The sequence below is a fragment of the Macrosteles quadrilineatus genome, unplaced genomic scaffold, assembly GCF_028750875.1.
Source record: "Macrosteles quadrilineatus isolate MER2022 unplaced genomic scaffold, UCM_ALF_1.0 Scaffold_8__2_contigs__length_117827958, whole genome shotgun sequence".
Taxonomy (NCBI): Eukaryota; Metazoa; Arthropoda; class Insecta; order Hemiptera; family Cicadellidae; genus Macrosteles; species Macrosteles quadrilineatus.
The window spans coordinates 19,049,113-19,062,507 of NW_026542601.1; the positions used below are offsets into that span (position 1 = coordinate 19,049,113).

Sequence of the window (13,395 nt, forward strand, 5' to 3'; positions counted from 1 at the left end):
GATTTAAAATAAAAATAAAATGATTTATCACAACATGACTTTAATTTGTAAATCGCACTAGTTACAGTGTTTTTTTTTCAAATAAAAAAAATATGATTTGTGACGCAAAATTCAAGGGGGGGAATAAACTAATATTCACCTAAGTCAGGCTAGGCCTACCCCTAGAACCGGCCACACTCAAATTTCTTCCCCGGAGTGCTCAGAAGGAGCCGAGAAAAATCCAGGGGTCGATACGAAGGTGTCACGGCTTTGACTGATCAATTTATTTCATTTCATTTCATTTCATTTATTTTGCCAAATCAACCAATTACAATTAGTGTTAGCTATGTCAAAATAAACTAAAAATGAACTGGAGTAAAACTAAAATACACAACTTCTTAGGTATTTAAAATTTGTAAGACTATTTACAAGTTGTGACTACCAGCCAAAAAATCCAAAAAATCCCGGACACTGTAAAATACTTTATTTAAGAGCAATCTCTTCACCACCCTCTTAAAAGTCTGGTGATCCTGCTCGGTCTTCAACGCCAGAGGGAGGCTGTTGTACAGCTGTGTAGCGTTGTACTGGAAATGATGTTGGAAGAATGAAGTGGAGTGTTTGGGGATGGGAATGTTGTGAGTATTTCGGAGTGAGTAACTGTGACAGGAAACAACATCAAACATGTCAAGATTCTTTTTAACGAACGATAGTGTCTCCAATATGTACAAAGAAGGAAATGTTAGAATGTTGTACTGCCTAAAGATTTCTCTACACGATTGTTTTTTTGAAAGGGAGAAGATTACTCTTAGGGCCTTTTTTTGGAGACGAAACAATAGCAAAGTTCTTTGGTTTTCACTTCCCCAGACGGATACAGCATATAATAGATATGGGAAAACTATGCCATAGTATGCGGACAGAAGCACCTCATTACCAGCCTTTTGTTTCAGAGTTCGTAGAACAAAAATCCCAGTGGAAACTTTACTGGTTACACTTTTAATATGATGCTGAAATTTCAGATTTTCGTCCAGTATCACACCAAGAAACTTTACAGTCTGGGACGAGGTCACTACTTTATCTTCTAGAAGAACATTAAGGCCACAGCTGTTTGCTGACGAAGACCTATTAGCTAGTCACACGCTTAGTTTTTTAAATTTAATCGAAGGCTCAGAGCCCTAGAAGTGCTCACGAAATCCTGCAGAAGCCCAGTTGAAGCTACATCATCCCAGCCTTCGCTAACGTGTGGTGGAGAATTTCGCCTAACTTTTGGAATGACTCTGTAGGGCAGGTAAGTATTCTATCTGGGCCAATGCGATAAAATGCTCGTATTAAACTGTAAACTAATTATCTAAAGACGTTGGTAATTGATCTAATATCGAATGTAAGTAAAACAATTCCTACAGAGTCGTTGGGCCTAATTAATATAATTGAACGTAGAATTTATCGTGATACAGTTTATAATGGATTTGATACTAATATTCGTAGCTGATTGTTCAACTCAGCCTACTCCCAGATTTGATTCTTTCACCCGCCAAAGACGGGGTTTAGAACTTAGACGACGAATCTCGGGGTATTAAAACGGCGAAAACGAGATATAATTTGGACGTGATAATTAATTAGTTGTTAAGCGAACGGATAAATCGTAATTTTGAAACTAATTAATTAAAATAAAATAAACGATCGCCACCGCTAGTCACTGGCAGGCAGGAACTGGCGGTTCAAGACTGGAGTTAAGATATTAAATTTAGATAATTCGAAACGGAATTTTAAGAAGACGAAAAGGTATAATAAGTTAAGTATGCGTAAGTTAAAACTGAAATAACGTAAAAGGGGCCTAACTAGTATGGTAGCTAACCTTCGTAATAATATCGTTGTCGTATTCGTAACTCGTGCTAGCTAGTTGGTGGTCAAACAGCGAATAATCTTGTCCGGCTCAAATCTCAATTTCCTCGGCCGCGGCTTAAGCGCTCCGGTGGTGATTTTGGAAACTAGCCAACAGCTGATCTGGGATTCGGTCTAGTTATCGTCTGTCATCGTCAATCAACAAACACCAGTTTTAGGTTATGTCGTCGTCGTCGGTGATAAATATTCGTAAAATCGGTTGGTAAACTTTACTTGGGAATGTGGAGTGCTAATATGAATAAATATGCAATTGTATGTGTGTTCGTGTACTTCACTGTGATTAGAAATTTAGGCCTACGTTCTTTGGCTCATAGACGTAACTGTAATAAAAACAAGTAGCCTAATAAGAACAATGCTATAATGTTGTTCAACTCGCTGCCCAACAAGCTTAAGTCAATAAGTGACATCAGCTTATTCAAACGAAAAATTAAAATATTTCTAATCGAAAAACGTTTTTACTCTGTAGAAAATTATGTTAAAAATAGGTGGTAAAGAGGTTTGTTACTTATGTGAATGTTGTATTTTATTTCTCGTATTGTATTTGAATAATGTGACTCAAGCCATGCATGTTACTGTGTTTTATACGGCAATAAAGAACTTTTGATTTTGATTTTGATAGCCGAAGCTAGGGCCAATACATAGGCCTAGGAGTAGGCTATCGTTAATGAAAACTGGTAAGTTATTATGTTTGTTGATTAGCAGTACGTCTTTTACCCCCCTTAAATTTTGGTACCTCACAAATTCACACTTACAGTTGACAGAACCACAACTTTAAGGTTATGTGAAATATTTTTAGGAATTAGCAAAAATAACAATAAATACATGCCTAGGCAGTGGTGACAATAAAACAAATAATTTTCAATGTATAAGGACACTGCTTGAGTATTTCATATTCATTAATGTTTTTAGTTAAGTAAATAAGCAATTATATTTTGGCTCTAGGGATGTAAAACCCTGCTCAGTCCCAATTGCCGATGACAGCTGGCATGGACAGCAGCAATACATAGCTTTCGGCCTCCAATAAACATTTCTAAAACAGCTAAAAACATAATAGTGTGGTGTAAATATAATCACTAAGAGATATAATAGTTAATTATACGATTTGAAGTGCATGGACTATTATCGAGTCCAATGACACTCCAAATATCGAGTCCTGTTAGTGCAAAGAAAACACAATTTTAATGAAAACACCTCCACATAATATCACGAATAATTTAAGCGTTACTTGTTGAAAGAAATGCAATTTACTTTTTTATGTTCAAATGATGTTAAGAGAGTTTGAAGCGTTATGATCCATTGAATTATGAAAAATAGTATGCAACTAGTCAGCAAGAAGCTTTGAAAAAAAAATCATTTTATCTTATAACCTTTGATTATACAATTTACCTGTTTATCTCATTCAAAAGCACGATTGTAATTTACTATTGTCACAAACAATGTGTGTAACCAATAACATGCTATCTTCGTTTTTACAACACACAGATTTACAATCGGTTTTATCACAATCGATAGTATGGAAACAATGGAATGTTAACAAAAATTGCGTTAGAAAAGCGAATAAATATCAGAACTATAATAGGAAAGATATTAATTGCATTTAGAGACACTTATCTCTTTACAGCAATTGCAAATGTAAGTACATATATAATTTGTTTAAAACAATATTTTTTTTAATATTTTTCGTTAAGTAAAGGAGGATAAATTCAAATATTAACTTTAAAACTCACTTGTATGTAACTAACTTATAACTAACTTCTATGTATGAAATGTAATTTACTGTAACATAACTACATATTTGGACTGTCATTGACTTTGATAATAGTCGGTATGCTTAAATCTTATTATTAACTACTATCCCTCTTGGTAGGCCCTTACTTATATTTGAGTCTTTTATATTTTAAGACTCTTAAAATGACCATGTTTTACAGTAATCTGGCACTGTATAGTTAAGGCATTAACTGTACCATATTGAAGCTTAGCCAATTATTATTTGAAACTGGAGTAGATCTACACTCATTATAAATAATTATGCCACTGTTATGATGAATCTATTGACAAAAGTTATTGTGTTAAATAAACTGTATAGCTTAAAAATGGAATGAAATGTAACCTTAGTAAGAAACCCAGATCCTGACGTACCGTCTACAGGTATAGCCTCCTATATTATTACGTACTTTAAACATCATAGTCATTCGGAGTTGTGTAGATTTTCCAGAACATGTTTCATTTCAGATGAATTTCACGCCCGCTTTTCTCGTAGCTGTCGCCGCATTCGCTGTATTACTTGATGTAAGTATTCTTGCAATAGTCAAATATAATTATATTTCAAAAACTTGTATCTTATCATGCACGTAGCATAACTTTTCATCGTCGTTGATTTAAAAGCTTGATTTGGATGTAATAAAAATTACAAAATAATTATTACATACACATTTTTGTATGATATTAGTTAATGTGGACAAACGATGTGAATGGTTTGTGAAATAACATAAAGCTAACAAATGCATGACGCAAATATAACTAGTATACCTAAATCAAAGTCATGCCGGCTAGAAAATTCTACCGTTTACGATTTTATTTATTTGTTTCAAACATTTAATAATATTTCCATAAAAAAAACTTGTATTTAACAAAGAAAAGAGATTAAAATAATTTTACTCATAGAATGTACAGATTTTCAATATATCTAATTCAACGAATACTCTTTAATTTTTGTATTGTTTTGAGTTTCAATAAATCATTTCATTTTCATACTCTTGTAATATTTTTGATATTCACAAACTGACAAATTCTCTAAGTTCATTGTAACAACTAATTATTGTTTATTTTTTAGGGCGCACTAGCAGAACTCCTTCCTCCCAGACGTATTTGGCCTGGGAGACACCATGATGGCGTTTAACACCATGGGTTTAAGGGACCCCACCGGGTGACAGGGGCGCTGTACTGTCCGGGGGTTCTATTACCTACATTTCCTTCCCTGGTTAAGATTATACCTTTTACAAATCAATTCCATCAATACTGTACAAAAAATCTCAAAACAAAAGTAAATGTTTCAACAATTGTTTTTGCTTATTTTATCAACGTTTTATGTTACATAACGTCTGTCGTCGTTAATTAACACAGGTCATGTGAGTAGGCTTAAGTTATATTTACTTTAGTAAAAATAATAGTAATTAGTAGTAAAATGTGGCAACAGAATGCTTTCGGAAGTTAACATTAATTGTGCATAAATTCCGATACATTTATAATGTTGATTAAAAAAAAAACATGCTGGCACTACCCATAGCAACGGTGCGACACATGTCTCGCTCAGTTAACATGTTATTTTATGCACTGGGATATACTGAATACGAAACGTTGTGTTTAATTAAAATAAAATGAATTATTTACAACATGACTTTTATTTGTAAATCGCACTAGTTATAGGGGTTTTTTCAAATAAAAAAATATGATTTGTGACGCAAAATTCAAGGCTAGGCCTACCCCTAGAACCGGACACACTCAAATTTCTTCCCCGGAGTGCTCAGAAGGAGCCGAGAAAAATACAGGGGTCGATACGAAGGTGTCACGGCTTTGACTGATCAATTTATTTAAATTTAATCGAAGGCTCAGAGCCCTAGAAGAGCTCAGGAAATCCTGCAGACGCCCAGTTGGAGCTATATCATCCCAGCCTTCGCTAACGTGTGGTGGAGAATTTTGCCTAACTTTTAGAATGACTCTGTAGGGCAGGTAAGTATTCTATCTGGGCCAATGCGATAAAATGCTCGTATTAAACTGTAAACTAATTATCAAAAGACGTTGGTAATTGATCTAATATCGAATGTAAGTAAAACAATTCCTACAGAGTCGTTGAGTCGTTGGGCCTAATTAATATAATTGAACGTAGAATTTATCGTGATACAGTTTATAATGGATTTGAGACTAATATTCGTAGCTGATTGTTCAACTCAGGCTACTCCCAGACTTGATTCTTTCACCCGCCAAAGACGGGGTTTAGAACTTAGACGACGAATCTCGGGGTATTAAAACGGCGAAAACGAGATATAATTTGGACGTGATAATTAATTAGTTGTTAAGCGAACAGATAAATCGTAATTTCGAAACTAATTAATTAAAATAAAATAAACGATCGCCACCGCTAGTCACTGGCAGGCAGGAACTGGCGGTTCAAGACTGGAGTTAAGATATTAAATTTAGATAATTCGAAACGGAATTTTAAGAAGACGAAAAGGTATAATAAGTTAAGTATGCGTAAGTTAAAACTGAAATAACGTAAAAGGGGCCTAACTAGTATGGTAGCTAACCTTCGTAATAATATCGTTGTCGTATTCGTAACTCGTGCTAGCTAGTTGGTGGTCAAACAGCGAATAATCTTGTCCGGCTCAAATTCCGATTTCCTTGGCCGCGGCTTAAGCGCTCCGGTGGTGATTTTGGAAACTAGCCAACAGCTGATCGGGGATTCGGTCTAGTTATCGTCTGTCATCGTCAATCAACAAACACCAGTTTTAGGTTATGTCGTCGTCGTCGGTGATAAATATTCGTAAAATCGGTCGGTAAACTTTACTTGGTAATGTGGAGTGCTAATATGAATAAATATGCAATTTTAGGTGTGTTTGTGTACTTCACTGTGATTATAAATCTAGGCCTACGTTCTTTGGCTCATAGCCGAAGCTAGGGCCAATACATAGGCCTAGGAGTAGGCTATCGTTAATGAAAACTGGTAAGTTATTTTGTTTGTTGATTAGCAGTACGTCTTTTACCCCCCTTAAATTTTGGTACCTCACAAATTCACACTAACAGTACAGAACCACAACTTTAAGGTTATGTGAAATATTTTTAGGAATTAGCAAAAATAACAATAAATACATGCCTAGGCAGTGGTGACAATAAAACAAATAATTTTCAATGTATAAGGACACTGCTTGAGTATTTCATATTCATTAATGTTTTTAGTTAAGTAAATAAGCAAACATGTTTTGGCTCTAGGGATGTAAAACCCTGCTCAGTCCAAATTGACGATGACAGCTGGCATGGACAGCAGCAATACATAGCTTTCGGCCTCCAATAAACATTTCTAAAACAGCTAAAAACATAATAGTGTGGAGTAGATATAATCACTAAGAGATATAATAGTTATTCATACAATTTGAAGTGCATGGACTATTATCGAGTCCAATGATCCAATATCGAGTCATGTTAGTGTAAAGAAAACACAATTTTAATGAAAACACCTCTACAAAATATCACGAATAATTTAAGCGTTACTTGTTGAAAGAAATGCAATTTACTTTTTTATGTTAAAATGATGTTAAGAGAGTTTGAAGTGTTATAATCCATCGAATTATGATGAAAACAAAATCAACAAAGTCATTTTTAAGTTTTTTTATTTGTATTTACAAAAAATAGTACCGTATGCAACTAGTCAGCAAGAAGCTTTTAAAATAAATCATTTTATCTTATAACCTTTAATTATACAATTTACCTGTTTATCTCATTCAAAAACACGATTGTAATTGACTATTGTCACAAACAATGTGTGTAACCAATAACATGCTATCTTCGTTTTTACAACACACAGATTTACAATCGGTTTTATCACAATCGATAGTATGGAAACAATGGAATGTTAACAAAAATTGCGTTAGAAAAGCGAATAAATAGCAGAACTATAATAGGAAAGGTATCAATTGCATTTCGAGACACTTATCTCTTTACAGCAATTGTAAATGTAAGTACATATATTATTTGTTTAAAAAAATATTTTTTTTAATATTTTTCGTTAAGTAAAGGAGTATAAATTCATATATTAACTTGCTATATATTAAAACTCACTTACGTTTGAAATATAATTTACTCTAACATAACTATACATTTGAACTGTCATTGACTTTGATAATGGTCGGTATGCTTAAATCTTATTATTAACTACTATCCCTCTTGGTAGGCCCTTACTTATATTTGAGTCTTTTACATTTTAAGACTCTTATAATGACCATGTTTTACAGTAATCTGGCACTGTATAGTTAAGGCATTAACTGTACCATATTGAAGCTTAGCCAATTATTATTTGAAATTGGAGTAGATCTACACTCATTATAAATAATAATGCCACTGTAATGATGAATCTATTGACAAAAGTTATTGTGTTAAATAAACTGTATAGCTTAAAAATGTAACCTTAGTAAGAAACCCAAATCCTGACGTACCATCTACAGGTATAGCCTCCTATATTATTACGTATCTTAAACATCCTAATCAGTGTTAATATTGCCACTTATTACAATCGGAGTTGCGTCAATTTTCCAGAACATGTTTCATTTCAGATGTATTTCACGCCAGCTTTTCTCGTAGCTGTCGCAGCATTTGTTGCATTACTTGATGTAAGTATTCTTGCAATAGTCAAAAATAATTTTATTTCAAAAGCTTGTATCTTACCATGCATGAGGTATAGCTTTCATCGTCTATGATTCAAAAGCTGGATTTGGTTGTGATAACGTTTACAAAATAATTAGTTCATACAAAATAAACACAGATTCCTCGAATGTTCTGAATTTATGAGGCCAAACGATGTAAATGGTTTGTGATATTACATAAAAGCTATCAAATTTAAAATTCAATATAACTAGCATACGTCAATCAAAATCATGTAATGCCTAGAGAAAGTCTACCGTTCACGATTTTTTTTATTTGTTTCAAACATTTAAGACTATTTCCATAAAACATAAAACTTACATCCATTGCCATACTCTTGTAATGCTTATGATATTCACTGAAATTAAAAATACTAATTGCATTGCTTGTAACAACTAATTATTCTTTTATTTTTAGGGCGCACTAGCAGAACTCCTTCCTCCCAGACGTGATTGGCCTGGAGACCACCATCATGGCATTTAACACCATGGGTTTAAGGAACCCCGACCGGGTGACAGGGGCGCTGTACTGACCGGGGGTTCTATTACCTACATTTCATTCCCTGGTTAAAATTATACCTTTTACAAATCAATTCCATCAATACTGTACAAAAAATCTCCAAAAAAAAGTAAATGTTTCAACAATTGTTTTTGCTTATTTTATCAACGTTTTATGTTAAATAACGTCTGTAGTCGTTAACTAACACAGGTCATGTGAGTAGGCTTAAGTTATATTTACTTTAGTAAAATCATAGTAATTAGAAGTAATAAAATGTAGCAACAGAATGCTTTTGGAATTTGACATAAATTTTTTATAAATTCCGATACATTTATTATGACGTTAGTAATCAAAAAAAATATGCCGGTACCACCCATAGCAACAGTGCGACACAAATTTCGCTCAGTTAAAATGTTATTTTATGCACTGGGATATACTGAATACGAAACGTTGTGTATGAAAATACAAATAAAAGGTCTATGAAAAATAAAAGGTCCATCACAATATGACTTTTGTTTGTAAATCACACTAATTATAGTGTTGCTTCAAATATGTTAAACAAATTAACTTTAGATTTACAGATGTTTTTACCAAATCAATTTCGAAAAGTGAATTTTAAAATAATCCTGACTAAGGTGTTTCAAGCAAATAGTTTTAATGTAAAACTGAATAAAAAATATTCTATGTACAAACAGTAATGAGAGAATGAACCCACGAATATTTAAATTACTAATTAGATATGTACAAATAGGGTTTTTGAACTGTTCATTAAAACGATCAAGGATAACACTATGTCTTACAAGTACTGTACAGTGCAAATTGTGGCTTACATTTAACCAAGCAGCTTCCTCAACTTAGTCAATTATATATACTAGTGTACCTGTTGCTCGAATTCGAGCAATTGCGAAGCATTACAGGTGACTCACGAAGATTATGGAAATACTCACGATCTACACAACAGTTAGATATAATCAAAATCTTTTGTAAATATCTTATCTTTTCTCAAAAAGCTGATCTTGTTTTTTAGTGTTTCTACAAATTTTTCCCTCTCATAGCCGCATTAGGTTGTCTATAATAACGATTATAAATGAAAAAAAATATTTCTTTTCTTCTACTTGGTTGTTCTATGACTTTTTCTATGTTTCCATTTTTTGCAAATCGGTTATTTCAATGATTGCTCAAGAAATGTAGCATATTGTTAATTCGGTTTTATTTTTAGCCTATATCAAATTGTCCAGGATTTCTCGCTTTTTTCCATTGTAATAATTTCACCAACCCAAGTTTCGTCTACAGATGCAATACGCCTAAGAATATCACCTACGTACAATCTCCAAGAAGTGGTCAAAAAAGGCAGAATCCAAGCCATACAATAGATATAAGTTAACTCCTTAAGAAATAATTTTAAGAGTTACTGTGATATTAGGATTTTCCACTGATTTGGTAATAGAACATTATATTGCAAAACATGACACGATGCAGAATAAAATCAAGTTTAAAATCAGAAAAATCCATTGCAAATACTGTACTTCATTTTGAAAAATTCAATAAATCACAATTTAAATATTAACAGCTGTTTCATTAAAAAGTAGTGTAGAATTATGCATATGGTAAACAAATTTGAAGAGGCAACTTTAAAGGCTTCTGGGGCAGAGCCCCAAGGGAATTAACCTCGTTCCTCTTTTGATGGCTCATCTATAGACCAAGACCTTTCTTTAGAGTTCCCTACCAAGTTTCTACGCCCAGCCTTTCTCTCAAATTAGCTGGGACAAAAACCCAGTTTTTCCTCCATAAGAATAACATGGGATGGGAATTCAAAGGCCACTGGGGCAGAGCCCCAAGGGAATTTACCACGTTTCTGTTTTGATGGCTCATCTACAGACCAAGACCTTTCTTTAGACACCTCTACCGAGTTTCTACGCCCAGCCGTTCTCTCAATTTAGCTATGACAAAGAAAAACAGTTTCAAATAAATATATAGATATCAAATTCACTCACACCAATTACTCATTACACATTATGACACTATACATAGACAATGATTGATTTTCATGTCAAAATGAAAAATAACACGTCCATCAGCGTGTTTTTAACTGAAACCGACTAACTATAACTTAGAACTTCAATCCATTTAAGGCATCGGATGAGACCTCAGCTTTGTAAAATGGAAACTAGGTAAAGTAAACGCAACGTAAATCCCTGAAAGTCAATTAATTACAAATCCCTACTAGTACAGTACCTGCAGTTGTATACTGAAAATAACACATTTCTTGTATCTGTATTGTGGTAATGGTGATTTGTCATTGGAAAGAAGAATTACATTGAATCTCTTTGCAAATTGTAACATATTATTGATGTCTTATTAAAAAAAAATTAAATGGTTTAAGTTGTATCGTATCCTAATAAAAAATAACATTAGGAATACACGACTCATCTTACCTCATCCTAAAAAATACACCAATTAACCTTGGTAACCCAAATTTAAATTCAATTTCATTGGCTACTTTTCAGGCCACTATGCGTCAATCATTTGGTAACTGGTTTTTTCTAAAATTCTGATCATCGATGTATATAAAATTTCCAAGTATAAAATATGACAGTTTCGGAACAGATTACCTGGGTTGAATAAATTACTTCTAAAAGTATTTATGAGGATTTTAGTCATTAGTTTGTCCTTAATCAAAAGAAGAGAAATAGAATGCAATTGGTAATTTAAATTAAAAGTATACAAAAGTAATGTTCTATAAAAAGCTGAGCCTAAATTTCCATTTTGAATGTTTCATAAGATAATGCATAGTCATTTTGCAGGGTAAAGTTTTCATAATTATCATACAAAACTAATTTAAATAACACTGTGCTGCGCAGGCCTATGGTAATTGATTAATATGAAATCGTTGTGAAACTAAACCATTTTATCACCAGCTTATCCCCTTGGTCATTACAAACAACCGTTTCTCTCTAGAGAGCGGCTCAGTGAAGCTATTACGAGTCCATTGAATCACATCCTATAGAGCTTTGAGACGTATTCAGTCTCACAAATGCTTAATACTCGTTACTTAGGTTCAGCATAGGATCCTTTACATTTATTATAATTATTTGCCCTTGCATTGTGACGATTTACAATATGAACTTCATAGCGTAAAAGTGTATTCCCACCGTTCAAAAAGATAGCCCAAAATAGCCAGAAGATGAATAACGTAAAATTACTATACAATCGACACCTTAAATTGTTTAACTTTATGACTACTATACAGGGTGTTTCACGAGAGGTGTCTCAAATTGATTACGGAAAAACGGCTTAACGTAAAAGGATGAATAAAATTATTTTTCGCTAAATCGACCCCAAGGAATAACATAAAAAGATTTTTAACATTTCCCAATACAGGGTGTGCCAAAAACTTAGGGTCACTAGTTCAAATTTAGGAATTTTCAAAAGTAAACATATGTCATGTTATACATCGTTTTAAAGGTATTTAATAGAGAAACATTTTGGCAAAAACAGAAATTAAATATCTTTTTCCGTTTCAAAATGGCGGCAGTTTTTTTTTATCTATATATTTTTTAATACTCTGTGTTTCCTAAAACAATGCATTTAGCGCTTCTCCGGTTGGATTTTCCAACTCGTTATGAAATTAGCATTACTTTGATATGCTACAAGCAACGGTTATTTGAAATGATAAAAATTAAAAAAATATATTTTTGAAAATTTGCTATTGTTCATTGCTATGCTCATTGTTCAAAATTTTTAAATAGCAACATATGTCTAACGGCACATCATTTTATAGGTTTTTAATCCATAACAACTTTGTAATTTACACTTACTTCGTATCTTTTTTAGTTTTTGCGTAAATAACAAAAAACCTAATTTTCCTATATCAAATGCATGTTATTTGGGTTTGACGTGGTTTAACACTTAATGAAATGGAGCCTTAAGTGTTGAACCCAAATAACATGCATTTGATAAAGGAAAATCAGGGTTTTTGTTATTTAAACAAAAACTAAAAGAGATACAATGCATGTAAAATACAAATTTGTTAGGAATTTAAAAACCTATAAAATGATGTGCCACTTGACTTATGTTGCTATTTAAAAATTTTGATCAATGAGCATTCGCAAGTTTTCAAAAATAAATTTTTTTGGAATTTGTATCATTTTAAATAACCGTTACTTTTAGCATATCAAAGTAAAGCTAATTTCATAACGAGTAAGAAAATCTAACCGGAGAAGCGATAAATGCATTGGTATAGGAAACTTAAAATATTAAAAAAATATAGATTTCTTAAAAAAACTGCCGCCATTTTGAAACGGAAAAAGATATTTAATTTCTGTTTTCGCCAAAATGTTTCTCTATCAAATACCTTTAAAACGTTGTATAACATGACATATGTTTACACTAGAAGATCCCGAGATTCGAACTAGTGATACTCAGTTTTTGGCACACCCTGTATTAGGAAAAAGTTAAAAATATTTTTACGTTATTCCTTAGGGTCGATTTAGCGGGATATTATTTTATTTCAGCCTTGTACGTTAAGCCGTTTTTCCGTAATCAATTTGAGACACCTCTCGTGAAACACCCTGTATATTTTCACTTATTAAAATGCATTTAATGAAT

At 32.8% G+C, this 13,395-nt stretch overlaps 2 long non-coding RNA genes across 2 annotated transcripts; both read left to right on the top strand.

Annotated features, from left to right (window-relative positions):
• The first annotated feature begins 3,944 nt into the window (after nt 1-3,944).
• LOC129001375 (uncharacterized) lies at nt 3,945-4,939 on the top strand. The gene is made up of 2 exons (XR_008491445.1): nt 3,945-4,167; nt 4,712-4,939. It is a non-coding gene; the product is annotated as an uncharacterized LOC129001375 (long non-coding RNA).
• A 2,524-nt stretch (nt 4,940-7,463) lies between these two features.
• On the top strand, nt 7,464-8,935 carry LOC129001368 (uncharacterized). The gene is made up of 3 exons (XR_008491438.1): nt 7,464-7,606; nt 8,202-8,258; nt 8,707-8,935. It is a non-coding gene; the product is annotated as an uncharacterized LOC129001368 (long non-coding RNA).
• Nucleotides 8,936-13,395: the final 4,460 nt, after the last annotated feature.